The 14824-nt window shown below is 44.1% G+C and overlaps 3 non-coding genes across 3 annotated transcripts; 2 read left to right on the plus strand and 1 right to left on the minus strand.

Moving 5' to 3' along the window:
- The first annotated feature begins 2988 nt into the window (after positions 1–2988).
- Positions 2989–3061, plus strand: trnav-uac (transfer RNA valine (anticodon UAC)). The gene has a single exon. It is a non-coding gene; the product is annotated as a tRNA-Val (tRNA).
- Positions 3062–11002: 7941 nt separating this feature from the next.
- trnav-uac (transfer RNA valine (anticodon UAC)) lies at positions 11003–11075 on the plus strand. Its single transcript has one exon. It is a non-coding gene; the product is annotated as a tRNA-Val (tRNA).
- Positions 11076–13317: 2242 nt separating this feature from the next.
- On the minus strand, positions 13318–13389 carry trnaw-cca (transfer RNA tryptophan (anticodon CCA)). Its single transcript has one exon. It is a non-coding gene; the product is annotated as a tRNA-Trp (tRNA).
- Positions 13390–14824: the final 1435 nt, after the last annotated feature.

Below are 14824 nucleotides of genomic sequence, written 5' to 3' on the forward strand. Positions count from 1 at the left end.
AACTCTGTTTCTCTCTCCACAGATGCTGCCTGACCTGCTCAGTGTTTCCAGCATTTACTCTTTTTATTCTCCAAACTTATAATCAGAATATCACTTCCCTTGTCATCCAACTACACTCCTTCCTGATATGTAGCCTTGTCCTACAAACAAGGCTCTTTCGGATTATTCAGGCATTCATTGGAATTATAACTTCTTAACGATAACAATTATGTGAAGTGTGTAACTATGTCATACTTGCCACCATAGGGCGAAACTGTTGGAGTCCTAATGGTCACCTGCCCACACCTGCAGTGCCAGTATAAAAGGTTGGCTGCCATGTTGTTCAGGCACTCTGGAGTTGCAATAAAGAAGACTAAGATCACACTAGGTTTAGCTCACAGTACTCAGCCTCCTGGTGTTCTACTTTTCACAACAATTGGCGACGATTAACAGAATACAAACCTTCACACAACCATGGCTGCTGTTGGAATATTAGAGAGATTCACAGAGAGTGAAATAAATGAGGGCAGCAAGCGGATCTCTGCCTGACACCGGGGAAACAGGGAGACAGACCTTGGAGCAAAGGGATATGGATGGAGTCGGCAAAACTTGAGGCATCTGATTCAGGAGCGTCGCGGGGCGTGGAAATTCGGGAGTTTAATGACTTTGAAAGGAACATTTTTGTTTTGTGCCGTTTTGTTCAGAGAAATGTTTGTGAAAGGAATTTTTTGCAGGAAGGGATGCAGCATTTAACCTTTTGCCTTAGCACTTGTTTCTCGGTGTCAGGATCACATTTCGTTTCAATGTTATTCTTCCAGAATTAATATTTCATTTGCTGTTTGACAATAAAAAGAACCTTGCTGCAAGGTCTGTCTCACTCTTTCCCCGGTGTCAGGCAGAGATCTGCCTGCTGCCCTGATTTATTTCATGTGACAGGACACAAAAGTTCAAAATCAACCTGCAGGTGGCCACACACAGCACTGAATATTAATGATGGCCGAGTGGTCTAAGGTGATGTGCTCAGGTCACTATAGATTGTGTTTGAATCCTATTGCAGACATTTCTTATATTGAATCATGAGCCAGAACCCATTTGCTTTGTCACCACCAACTCCTGAAAAGTGCGATTCAGCAGTCCCCCTGCTCGCTTCACATTTCCGTCTGACCTGGTGCTGAAATTTGTTCATTCTTTTGTAGAACGACAATTATTTATTTTGCCCTGAGCATGTGAGGAACTTTTCTCCCGATCTCATTGGGTTTAATTTTGTTAATCTGGTGCTGAAAGTGGAGATGTTTCCGCAGTGTAACGGTTAACACCTTCTAGTCTTTTAAGTTCATGCTCAACGTTCTCCTTGAGTGCATATGGTACGGAACGGGGCGTGTAGTAAACCAATCTAGCGTCCTTCTTTACCCTGACACTCGCCTTGAAGCCTTGGATCGGACTGTCCGTTTCGCAGAACACCTTTGGATATTTCTTGATAACCTCATCCGTTGATGAAAATCTCGCTTCCACACAGAAAATCTGACCACAATCCAGCTTCAGTGAGCTTAATCAATTTCTTTCTTGTAAGGCAGACTTGTCTCTTTTCACTACTATTCGAGGCAAGTTCTGAAATTAATCTTTATATTTCACCGATCGGTACAGTGATATGACCAACCACAGGAATTTACTCTCCCGTGTCGCATCGCAGCTCTATCTTGGGTTTCTCCAGTTGGAAATCACGCAATTTGTCGCGGTACAGTGACTCCGGTATTAGACTCACGGATGCACCCGTGTCAATTTCCATTGGTATCTTGAATCCAGCAACATCTCTGTGGATTTTGATGCTTTCCGAATCACTGTCCGTTAAACTCGTGCTCCTGATGATGTGTAACTCTAACATCTCCTCGTCCTGTTCTTGGTCTTCCATACTATGAAGTCTCTTGGGATTTCGACTCAGAGCTTTGAACGCTGGACTCATAGCTTTAACAACAGGTTTACCCTTCAGGCGGCATGCCTTTGTAAGATGCGTTGTCTTTCTGTCGAAGAAACACTCTGCCTTCACGTGTGGACAACTTTGAGCAATGTGTTGTCCCAGGCACCTACAGCATGACTTCGACGCTCTGGTAGAATTTCCAGTTTCTGAGGCTTCGGGCTCCCTTGTAATACCTTCAAATGCTCTGATAATGACTCCACGAGTCAATGTGTCGTTATTTAACTGTAGTGACCTGAGTCCTTTATTGATAACCTTTATTGGTGGCCTGCCTTTTATACCAGGCCAGGCACACCTGTGCAGGTAAGCTACAAGTCTCCCACTGCAGTGCCCTCTGGTGGCACACCTTGTAATAGTACAAGCAGTAACCATGTAGAACACATGACAGGTGTGACTGTGGAACCGTTTCTCTCACTCAAAGTTAGACGCACTGCCGTGGGCGCCACGATGTCGAGGTAGGTAGCCATTGACCTTCAGGTTCATATAAAAATATATATAAATATATCGACATGCATCGTAACGCTTTCCTGGTGGTCGATGGGTTAAGAACCAGTGCACTAACCTCGTTTGACATGTATCTTAGCTGTTCCCTGGTGGTCGAGGGTTAAGACCCGGCGCACTAACCTGGTTTCAATCCTCGATCAATTCATCGCATAAAAATAATTGAGGTCTGTGTGACGATTAATAATTGCTGTAATCACCATGAATACCAATAATTTCTGTGACAGACCGAGCTTGCAGACTATCTGGCTTCTTCTGCACTTTTCTCGGCACGTGTTTGGGGTTTAATTTTGTAAACTGGGTGAGTTCGCTGATCGCGGGGAGACGGAAGGAGCCTCTGTGGCCCCACTGTGAGGATGTGGAAGTGAACACGGTGGCTGGGTGATCCCTGACATTTCTGTAAAGGGCAGCGGAGGAGAAGGATTGAGAACTTTCAGTGTGGGACAGAAGTTGTTTCAGGTGAGCCAACACATTCTCGATCAGCACAGAGGGAGCTCACTGGTCAGCTCCTCGCTGTGGGGGTTGTTGTACCAGAGGTTTCTGTAGTGTAGTGGTTATCACGTTTGCTTTACACGCGAAAAGTCCCTGGTTCAATCCCAGGCAGAAACAGTATGTTTAAACTTGCTGTGGATGAACAATCGGAGGCGAGTTTCGTATCCCTGCAAATGCTGCCTGGCCTGCTGAGATTTCCAGCATTTGCTGTTTTTATTTGCAATTTATCCTCCTGGCAAAAGGGCTCCCTTATTCATTAATTGCTCTTTATTTCACCAATAAATAGATAACTTTGAGTGAGAGAAAACGGATCCACCGTGGACCTTTTGCGTGTGAGGCCAACGTGATATCCGCTACACTGCAGCCCATCAAAGGGCGAGAAACCACTGAATATAAAGGATGAGCTCACAAATATCAGGGGCGGTGCAGTCTGCTCAATGTCAAACCCTCCTTTCTTATTCAGCAGTGGCATGAATGGGAGTCAGACGCCACAAAGTTTAATTAAAGACACAAATACAAGTAACACTTGCAAATCTTTTCAGTGTAAAATTCTTTCACTTTATTTGAAATGCTGCTGCGTTGAATCTGAAAATACACACGGTGGGATTTTATCTTCACTACTGATTGTATTTTGTGTGCACGGTAGAAATAATCGGTGCTGATAAATTTGATAAAAGTTGCCCCAGATTCGTGGTGTCATCGGCAATGAACACTTTCAACCAGAAAGCTAAAATACATTGCGTAAAATGGGTTAACATGCATAAGAATATAAGATCATGAGAAATAGGAGCAGGAGTGAGCCATACGGCCCCTCGAGCCTGCTCCACCATTTGATACAATCATGGCTGATCTGATAATGGACTCAGGTCCATTTCCCTGCCCGCTCCCCAAAGCACAAGCCAAATGATTGAAGTATGGAGTGCCCCTGAGTTAGCATTTGTTTGATTGTGTAAAGAAGGTGAGGGGTTAATTAATGATGGTTTCCCGTAAAAACAAGAGAAAAGTTTTCGAACAAACCATCCGGTGACTGTCAGCTGAGCGCTGCTTCTGATACCTGGTGGGAATGGGCAGGGATTTTAAAGCCCCTTGTATTGCAGAACCTTCATATAGGTGAACATCTCCAACTCACTGTGTAGCTCTCGTGGTGCAACGGTAGTGTGTCTGACTCCAGCTCAACAGGTTGTGGGTTGAAATCATGTTGGGGTGTTGCTCTTTTGGATATTGTTCTTCCAGAATTAATATTTCCTTTGCTGTTCGGCAATAACCAGACCCTTGCTCCAAGGTCTGTCTCACTGTTTCCCCGGTGTCAGGCAGAGATACGCCTGCAGCCCTCATTTATTTCATGTGACAGGACACAAAAGTTCAAAATCTACCTGCAGGTGGCCACACACAGCGCTGAATAGTCAGGATGGCCGGGCGGTCGAAGGTGCTGTGTTCAGGTCACTGTCTCCTCTACACGTGTGTTCAGCTTGAATTCCAATTCTAACAATATTTATCATTAAACGGAACACATTTGTTTGACACCACGGCTAACTCCTTCAAAGTGGGATTCAGCAGTTCAGCTGCTCGCTGAACATTTCCGTCTGACCTGGTGCTGGAGTTTGTTGAAGAGAGTCAGTGCAGAAGATTCAACCTTTCACCTTATTCCTGAGCACCACCTTCTGACCTCAGGCCAGAAAGTCTCAAGCCGTACATTCCTGATCCTCACCACTCGCTGCAAAATGGCCAGATCCTGTTCCGATGTGTATGTCTGGGAAACACGAGATCAATTCCTACCACACTCACAGCCTTCCTAAATATAGCACCGTCATTCTATTCTCGTAAAACCAGCTCCTGAAGTATCGGCCAGCTGTGATGGTTAAAGCTCTGGTTATGTTCCTCGCATTGCGTCAATTGCAGTGTTTCCGTAGTGTAGTGGTTATCACATTCGCTTCACACGTAAAAAGTCCTCGCATCGCAACTGGCCGTGATCATTGATCAATTAAAGATTAGAATAATTGACATTAATGGTTTAATATTAACAAAGTTGGCTTTTGTTTCTGCTTAATGATTAAAAATAATAAACACCAGAAGTGGCATTTGGACCCTTGTCTTCAAGATAGATTTTGAACTGAACATAGCACCTTCGACCGCTCGGCCATCCTGACTACTCACTGCTGTGTGTGGCCACCTGCAGATTGATTTGAAATTTTGTGATCTGTGACATGAAATAATTGAGGGCAGCAGGTGTATCTCTGCCTGACACCGGGGAAACAGTGAGACAGACCTTGGAGCAAGGGTCTGGTTATTGTCAAACAGCAAATGAAATATTAATTCTGGAAGAAAAATATCCAAAAAAACACTGACCCTAACGTGATTTGAATACGCAACCTTTTAATCAGGAGTCAGACACACTACTGTTGCACCATGAGACCTACACAGTGAACTGGAGATTTTTGTCTATATGAAGGTTCTGCAATACAAGGGGCTTTAAAATCCCCGTCCATTCCCACCAGGTATCACAAACAGCGCTCACCGGACAGTCACCGAATGGTTTGTTCGAAAATTTTCTCTTGCTTTCACTGGAAACCATCATTAATTAACCCCTCACCTTCTTTTGCACAATCAAACAAATGCTAACTCAGGGACATTCCATACTTCAATCATTTGGCATGTGCTTTGCATCTCAACTCGAAAACCATATCCCATTTTACTCACTGTATTTAACTTTCTGCTTCAAAGTATTCAGGGATCTGGGGCAACTTTTATCAAATTTAGCAGCACCGGTTTTTCCTATCATGCACACAAAATAAAAATCAGTAGTGAAGATAAAATCCCACCGTGCGTATTTTCAGATTCAAAGCTGTCGGATTTCAAATAAAGTGAAAGAATTTTACAGTGAAAAGTTTTGCAAGTGTAACTTGTATTTGTGTCTTTAATTAAACTTTGTGGCGTCTGACTCCCGTTCATGCCACTGCTGAATAAGAAAGGAGGGTTTGACGTTGCCCATCTCATCCTTTATATTCAGTTGTTTCTCACCCTTTGATGGGCTGCAGTGCAGCGGATATCACGTTGGCCTCACAAGCAAAAGTTCCCCGGTGGATCCGTTTTCTCTCCGTCAAAGTTATCTATTTATTGAAGTGAAATAAAGAGCAATTTAGGAATAAGGGAGCCCTTTTACCAGGAGAAAAAATAGCAAATGCTGGAAATCTCAGCAGGTCAGGCAGCATTTGCCAGGAGACTAAACTCGGGATTGAACCAAGGACCTTCCCCGTGTAAAGCAAACGTGATAACCACTACACTACAGAAACCTCTGGTATAACAACCCCAACAGAGGGGTGGTGACCAGTGAGCTCCATCTGTGCTGATCGGCATTGAGTGTTGGCTCACCAAAAACAACTTCTATCCTGCACTGAATGTTCTCAATCCTTCTCCTCCGCTGCCCTTTTCAGAAATGTCAGGGATCACCCAGCCACCGTGTTCACTTCCACATACTCACAGTGGGGCCACAGAGGCTCCTCACCTTCTATCCGCGATCAGCGAACTCACCCAGTTTCAAAAATTAAACCCGGAATACATCCCCGAAAATGTGAGATAGTCTGTAAGCTCGGACTATCACAGAAAGTATTGCTATTCATGGTGGTTACAGCAATTATTAATCGTCTCACAGACCTCAATTATTTTTATGCAAAGAATTGATCGAGGATTGAAACCAGGTTAGTCCGCCAGGTCTTAACCGCTCGACCACCAGGGAACTGTTACGATATATGTCGATATATTTATATATATTTATATATGACCCTGAATATCAACAGCTACCTACCTGGACCTCGTGCTGCCCACCGTAGTGTGTCTAACTTTGAGTGAGAGAAATTGTTCCACAGTGAGACCCATTTCATCTTTTGTTCCCTTTTAAACACTAGAAACTGAGACAGGGGAATAAATAGAGAAACCAAAGCACAGGGTTATAGACAAGAGGAAGAGAGAAGGGGAAAGATACTGTCCCCACCCAGAACTGATGCAGAAACCCCTCTGCTGTGCTCGCGGTGACCACAAACAGCCTGAATACACTAACGTCCCAACAGCTCATTGACTGTCGGAGTTGGACCGTGCGGTGCTTCAGAAGACAGGTCGAAAAAGCAAAGTCACTGATTCCATCTCATGTGCTCCTCCGATCAAGAATAGCAACACACTAAAAATGTTTCAATAATGGTTACACCTTATCTCCACGTTTATCAAACAGTTGGCTCGTTGGTCTAGGTGTATGATTCTCGCTTCGGGGTTATTGCTTGAAATTTGCGAGAGGTCCCGCGTTCAATTCCCAGACGAGCCCCCAGTTTATCCAAGAATTTTGAAATTGCATCATAATTTTGCAAAGAAGGACTTGCATTTCTGCAACACCCTTCAGGAACTCATGACGCCCCAAAGCGCTTTGCATCCGTTGAGTTCTGTTTGAAGTGTTCTCGTGTGGGGAATTATGTGCCCAAATCACCCCACACGAACCGCAACTCGTTGCGAAGGGGTTTGGTGGAAAAACTCAGCTGCCTCAGGGACTTGGACTTTCTATGAATGAGTTCTGCTTGTACCTGCGTTCAAGCTTGTAACATTAACTGTGCATCCATCTCACGGGAGCAGCGTGTAGCGGTTAGTGAGTAGGTGACCTGGTTGATGTGCGCCACTTTCAATCTTTTAAATTTCACCAAACAAAGAAACGGTGAATCCAACTGTCCCTGTAAGCGACGGATTGAAGGGATCGGTGCTCCAAACAGAGCTGGAACACACGCAGTGCAGGAATAGGGTCCGCAACAATAAACGTCAGAGTTATTAAGCAGACAATAATGAAACATATACTTAATAGTACTTACACCCAAACCTTGCGAATGTTAGCCGAAGAACTCAAACACGTTTCAGTTTTCAGCTCGGTGTACAAATTGATCAAACATTAATCGGATTCTAAACTATCTGTTCCAAATGCCACATTTTATATCTATTCCTTACCCCTGCTTCGTGGCAATTGAAACTTTTAATAGAATTACGTAACACAACTGCCCAACTTCTGATGGAAGGTCATTAACCTGAAACGTTAACTCTGTTTTTCTCTCCACAGATGCTGCCTGGCCTGCTCAGTATTTACTCTTTTTATTCTCCAAACTTATCATCAGAGTATCACTTCCCTTGTCATCTAACTACGCTCCTTCCTGATATGTAGCCTTGTCTTACAAACCAGGCTCCTTTCTGATGATGCAGACATTCATTGGAATTATAACTTCTTAACGATAACAATTATGTGAAGTATGTAACTATGTCATACTTGCCACCAGAGGGCGTGACTGTTGGAGTCCTAATGGTCACCTGCCCACACCTGCAGGGCCAGTATAAAAGGTTGGCTGCCATGTTGTTCAGGCACTCTGGAGTTGTAATAAAGAAGACTAAGATCACACTAAGTTTAGCTCACAGTACTCAGCCTCCTGGTGTTCTACTTTTCACAACAATTGGCGACGATTAACAGAATACAAACCTTCACACAACCATGGCTGCTGTTGGAATATGAGAGAGATTCATAGAGAGTGAAATAAATGAGGGCAGCAGGCGGATCTCTGCCTGACAACGGGGAAACAGGGAGACAGACCTTGGAGCAAAGGGATATGGATGAAGTCGGCAAAACTTGAGGCATCTGATTCAGGAGAGTCGCGGGGCGTGGAAATTCGGGAGTTTAATGACTTTGAAAGGAACATTTTTGTTTTGTGACGTTTTGTTCAGAGAATTGTTTGTGAAAGGAATGTTTTGCAGGTAGGGATGCAGCATTTAACCTTTTGCCTTAGCACTTGTTTCTGGGTGTCAGGATCACATTTCGTTTCAATGTTATTCTTCCAGAATTAATATTTCATTTGCTGTTTGACAATAAAAAGAACCTTGCTGCAAGGTCTGTCTCACTCTTTCCCCGGTGACAGGCAGAGATCTGCCTGCTGCCCTGATTTATTTCATGTGACAGGACACAAAAGTTCAAAATCAACCTGCAGGTGGCCACACACAGCACTGAATAGTAATGATGGGCGAGTGGTCTAAGGTGATGTGCTCCGGTCACTATAGATCGTGTTCGAATCGTATTGCAGTCATTTCTTATATTGAATCATTCGGCAGCACTCATTTGATTTGTCACCACCAACTCCTTAAAAGTGCGATTCAGCAGTCCACCTGCTCGCTTCTCATTTCCGTCTGATCTGGTGCTGAAATTTGTTCATTCTTTTGTAGAACGACAATTATTTATTTTGCCCTGAGCATGTGAGGAACTTTTCTCCCGATCTCATTGGGTTTAATTTTGATAATCTTGTGCTGAAAGTGGAGATGTTTCCGCAGTGTAACGGTTAACACCTTCTAGATTTTTGAGTTCATGCTCAACTCTCTCCTTGAGTGCATATGGTACGGAACGGGGCTTGTAGTAAACAAATCCAGCGTCCTTCTGTACCCTGACACTCGCCTTGAAGCCTTGGATCGGACTATCCGTTTCGCAGAAAACCTTTGGATACTTCTTGTAACCTCATCCGTTGATGAAAATCTCGCTTCCACACAGATAATCTGACTACAATCCAACTTCAGTGAGCTTAATCAATTTCTTCGTTGTAAGGCAGACTTGTCTCTTTTCACTACTATTCGAGGCAAGTTCTGAAATTAATCTTTATATTTCACCGATCGGTACAGCGATATGACCAACCACAGGAATTTACTCTCCCGAGTTGCCTCGCAGCTCTATCTTGGGTTTCTCCAGTTGGAAATCACGCAATTTGTCGCGGTACAGTGACTCCGGTATTACACTCACGGATGCACCCGTGTCAATTTCCATTGGTATCTTGAATCCAGCAATATCTATGTGGATTTTGATGCTTTCCGAATCACTGTCCTTTAAACTAGTGCTCCTGATGATGTGTAACTCTAACATCTCATCGTCCTGTTGTTGGTCTTCCATACTCTGTCGTCTCTTGGGATTTCTACTTATAGCTTTGAACGCTGGACTCATAGCTTTAAAAATAGGTTTACCCTTCAGTCGGCATGCCTTCGCAAGATGCCCAGTCTTTCTGTCGAAGAAACACTCTGCCTTCACGTGTGGAGAACTTTGAGCAATGTGTTGTCCCAGGCACCTACAGCATGACTTCGACGCTTTGGTAGAATTTCCAGTTTCTGAGGCTTTTGGCTCCCTTGTAATACCTTCAAATGCTCTGATAATGACTCCACAAGACAATGTGTCGTTCTTTAACTGGAGTGACCTGAGTCCTTTATTGATAACCACAGAGTGAGGATCACACCTGGTGGCCTGCCTTTTATACTAGGCCAGGCACACCTGTGCAGGTAAGCTACAATTCTCCCACTGCAGTGCCCACTGGTGGCACACCTTGTAATAGTACAAGCAGTAACCATGTCGAACACATGACAGTTGTCACTGTGGAACCGTTTCTCTCACTCAAAGTTAGACGCACTACCGTGGGCGCCACGAGGTCTAGGTTGGTAGCCATTGACATTCAGGTTCATATATAAATATATATAAATATATCGACATGCATCGTAACTGTTCCCTCGTGGTCGATGGGTTAAGATCCGGTGCACTAACCTGGTTCGACATGTATCGTAACTGTTCCCTGGTGGTCGAGGGGTTAAGACCCGGCGCACTAACCTGGTTTCAATCCTCGATCAATTCATCGCAGAAAAATAATTGAGATCTGTGAGACGATTACTAATTGCTGTAATCACCATGAATATCAATACTCTCTGTGATAGACCGAGATTACAGACTATCTGGCTTCTCCTGCACTTTGCCGGGCACGTGTTTGGGGTTTAATTTTGTAAACTGGGTGAGTTCGCTGATCGCGGGGAGACGGTAGGAGCCTGTGAGGCCCCACTGTGAGGATGTGGAAATGAACACGGTGGCTGGGTGATCCGTGACATTTCTGTAAAGGGCAGCGGAGGAGAAAGTTTGACATCTTTCAGTGTGGGACAGAAGTTGTTTCAGGTGAGCCAACACATTCCCGATCAGCACAGAGGGAGCTCACTGGTCAGCTCCTCGCTGTGGGGACTGTTGTACAAGAGGTTTCTGTAGTGTAGTGGTTATCACGTTTGCTTTACACGCGTAAAGTCCCTGGTTCAATCCCAGGCAGAAACAGTATGTTTAAACTTGCTGTGGATGAAAAATCAGAGGCGAGTTTCGTCTCCCTGCAAATGCTGCCTGACCTGCTGAGATTTCCAGCATTTGCTGTTTTTATTTGCTATTTATTCTCCTGGCAAAAGGGCTCCCTTATTCATTAATTGCTCTTTATTTCACCAATAAATAGATAACTTTGAGTGAGAGAAAACGGACCCATCGGGGTCCTTTTGCGTGTGAGGCCAACGTGATATCCGCTACACTGCAGCCCATCAAAGGGCGAGAAACAACTGAATATAAAGGATGAGCTGACAAATATCAGGGGCATTGCAGTCTGGTCAATGTCAAATCCTCCTTTCTTATTCAGCAGTGGCATGAACGGGAGTCAGACGCCACAAAATTTAATTAAAGACACAAATAAAAGTAACACTTGCAAATCTTTTCAGTGTAACATTATTTCTCTTTATTTGAAATGCTACTGCGTTGAATCTGAAAATACACACGGTGGGATTTTATCTTCACTACTGATTGTATTTTGTGTGCACGGTAGGAATAATCGGTGCTGATAAATTTGATAAAAGTTGCCCCAGATTCGTGGTGTCATCGGCAATGAACATTTTCAACCAGAAAGCTAAAATACAGTGCGTAAAATGGGTTAACATGCATAAGAACATAAGATCATGAGAAATAGGAGCAGGAGTGGGCCATACGGCCCCTCGAGTCTGCTCCACCATTTAATACAATCATGGCTGATCTGACAATGGACTCAGGTCCACTTCCCTGCCCGGTCCCCAAAGCACAGGTCAAATGATTGAAGTATGGAGTGTCCCTGAGTTAGCATTTGTTTGATTGTGTAAAGAAGGTGAGGCGTTAATTAATGAAGGTTTCCCGTGAAAGCAAGAGAAACGTTTTCGAACAAACCATCCGGTGACTGTCAGCTGAGCGCTGCTTTTGTGTGTTGGGAATGGGCGGGGATTTTAAAGCCCCTTGTATTGCAGAACCTTCATATAGACGAACATCTCCAACTCACTGTGTAGTCCTTGTGGTGCAACGGTAGTGTGTCTGACTCCAGATCAAAAGGTTGTGTGTTCAAAACATGTTGGGGTATTGCTCGTTTGGATATTGTTCTTCCAGAATTAATATTTCCTTTGCTGTTTGGCAATAACCAGACGCTTGCTCCAAGGTCTGTCTCACTGTTTCCCCGGTGTCAGGCAGAGATACGCCTGCTGCCTTCATTTATTTCATGTGACAGGACACAAAAGTTCAAAATCAACCTGCAGGTGGCCACACACAGCGCTGACTAGTCAGGATGGCCGGGCGGTCGAAGGTGCTGTGTTCAGGTCACTGTCTACTCTACACGTGTGTTCAGCTTGAATTCCAAATCTAACAATTATTATCATTAAACGGAACACATTTGTTTGACACCACGGCCAACTCCTTCAAAGTGGGATTCAGCAGTTCAGCTGCTCGTTTCACATTTCCGTCTGACCTGGTGCTGGAGTTTGTTAAAGAGAGTCAGTGCAGAAGATTCAACCTTTCAACTTATTTCTGAGCACCACCTTCTTGCCTGAGGCCAGAATGTCTCAAGCCGTGCATTCCTGATCCTAACCACTCGCTGCTAAATGGCCAGCTCCTGTTCCGATGTGCAAAGTCTGGGAAACACGAGATCAATTCCTACCACACTCACAGCCTTCCTAAATATAGCACCGTCATTCTATTCTCGTAAAACCAGCTCCTGAAGTATCGGCCAGCTGTGTAGGTTAAAGCTCTGGTTATGTTCCTCGCATTGTGTCAATTGCAGTGTTTCAGTAGTGTAGTGGTTGTCACATTCGTTTAACATGTGAAAAGTTCCCGCATCACAACCCCGCGTAAATATTTTGAACATTGATCAATAAAAGATTAGAGAAAATTAAATAATTAACATTAATGGTTCAATATTAACAAAGTTGGTGTTTGTTTCTGCTTAATGATTAAAAATAATAAACACCAGAAGTGGGATTTGGACCCTTGTCTTCAAGATAGATTTTGAACTGAACACAGCACCTTCGACCGCTCGGCCATCCTGACTACTCACTGCTGTGTGTGGCCACCTGCAGGTTGATTTTTAAATTTTGTGTCCTGTCACATGAAATAATTGAGGGCAGCAGGCGTATCTCTGCCTGACACCGGGGAAACAGAGAGACAGACCTTGGAGCAAGGGTCTGGTTATTGTCAAACAGCAAATGAAATATTAATTCTGGAAGAACAATATCCAAAAGAACAGTGACCACGACGTGATTTGAACACGCAACCTTCTGATCTGGAGTCAGACACACTACCGTTGCGCCACGAGGCCTACAAAATGAGCTGGAGATGTTCGTCTATATGAAGGTTCTGCAATACAAGGGGCTTTAAAATCCCCGCCCATTCCCACCAGGTATCGCAAGCAGCGCTCACCTGACAGTCACCGTATGCTTTTTTTCTGAACCTTTTGTCTTGCTTTCACGGGAAAGCATCATGAATTAACCCCTCACCTTCTTTTGCACAATCAAACAAATGCTAACTTAGGGACACTCCATACTTCAATCATTTGTCCTGTGTTTTGTGCAATGTATAGAATGACTCGACAGACTTGTTACTGTAAACTCACTCTCCAGTCAACCTGGTTCAACTTTACTTCTTCCCAAAGTGCCCACGTGACATCGTACTCGCTTTTATATACCAGAGCCCGCGCACACGCGCGCACAGCCCGATGACCTCAGACAGTGGCGCCCCCTGGTGTCTAGTGACCCCAAGCATCAATACATGACACTTTGCATGTGACTGTTAAATCATATCCCATTTTACTCACTGTATTTTAATGGGCGGGGATTTTAAAGTCCCTTGTATTGCAGAACCTTCATATAGACGAACATCCCTTAACTACTGTGTAAACCTCGTGGTTCAACGGTAGTGCGTCTGATTCTAGATCAAAGGGCTGCTTGTTCAAATCATGTCGGGGTCACTGTTCTTCTAGAATTGTTGTTTCACAATAACCAGACCCTTGTTGCAATGTCTAACTCACTGTTTAATAGTGGTAAGGTTGGGGACAGCATCAAACAAGGGATGTGTGCAGTGGTGGTACAGCAGTTATCATGGGTGACTTTAATCTACATATTGTTTGGGTTAACCACATGGTAGTAATGTGGTGGAGGAGGATTTCCTGGAGTGTATTTGGGATGGGTTTCTTGACCAATATGTTGAGGAACTAATAAGAGATCTGGCCATCCTTTTCTGGGTGATGTGTAATGAGAAGCGACTAATTAGCAATATTGTTCTGCGGGGCACCTTCGGGAAATGTAACATAATATGGTAGAATTCTTCATTCAGATGGAGAGTGTCACAGTTAATTCAGAAACTAGGGTCCTGAACTTAAGGAAAGGGAACTTTGACGGTCTGAGGTGTGAAATGGCAATTCTAGAATAGACTGGCCAAGGATACTAAAAGAGTTGACAGTGGATAGGCAATGGTAAACATTTAAAGATCACACGTGTGAACTTCAGCAATTATACATCCCGTCTGGAGTAAAAATAGAACGGAGAACGTTGCTCAACCGTGGCTAACAAGGGAAATTAAGGATAGTGTTAAAACCAAGGAAGAGGCACATAAATTGGCCAGGAAAAGCAGCAAACCTGAGGACTGGGAGTAATTTAGAATTCACCAGGGGAGGACCAAGGGTTTCATCAGGAGGGGAAGCTTGTTTGGAACATAAAAGCTTCTGTAAAAATGTGAAGAGAAAAAGATTAGTGAAG

The sequence above is a fragment of the Pristiophorus japonicus genome, unplaced genomic scaffold, assembly GCF_044704955.1.
Source record: "Pristiophorus japonicus isolate sPriJap1 unplaced genomic scaffold, sPriJap1.hap1 HAP1_SCAFFOLD_315, whole genome shotgun sequence".
Classification (NCBI taxonomy): Eukaryota; Metazoa; Chordata; class Chondrichthyes; family Pristiophoridae; genus Pristiophorus; species Pristiophorus japonicus.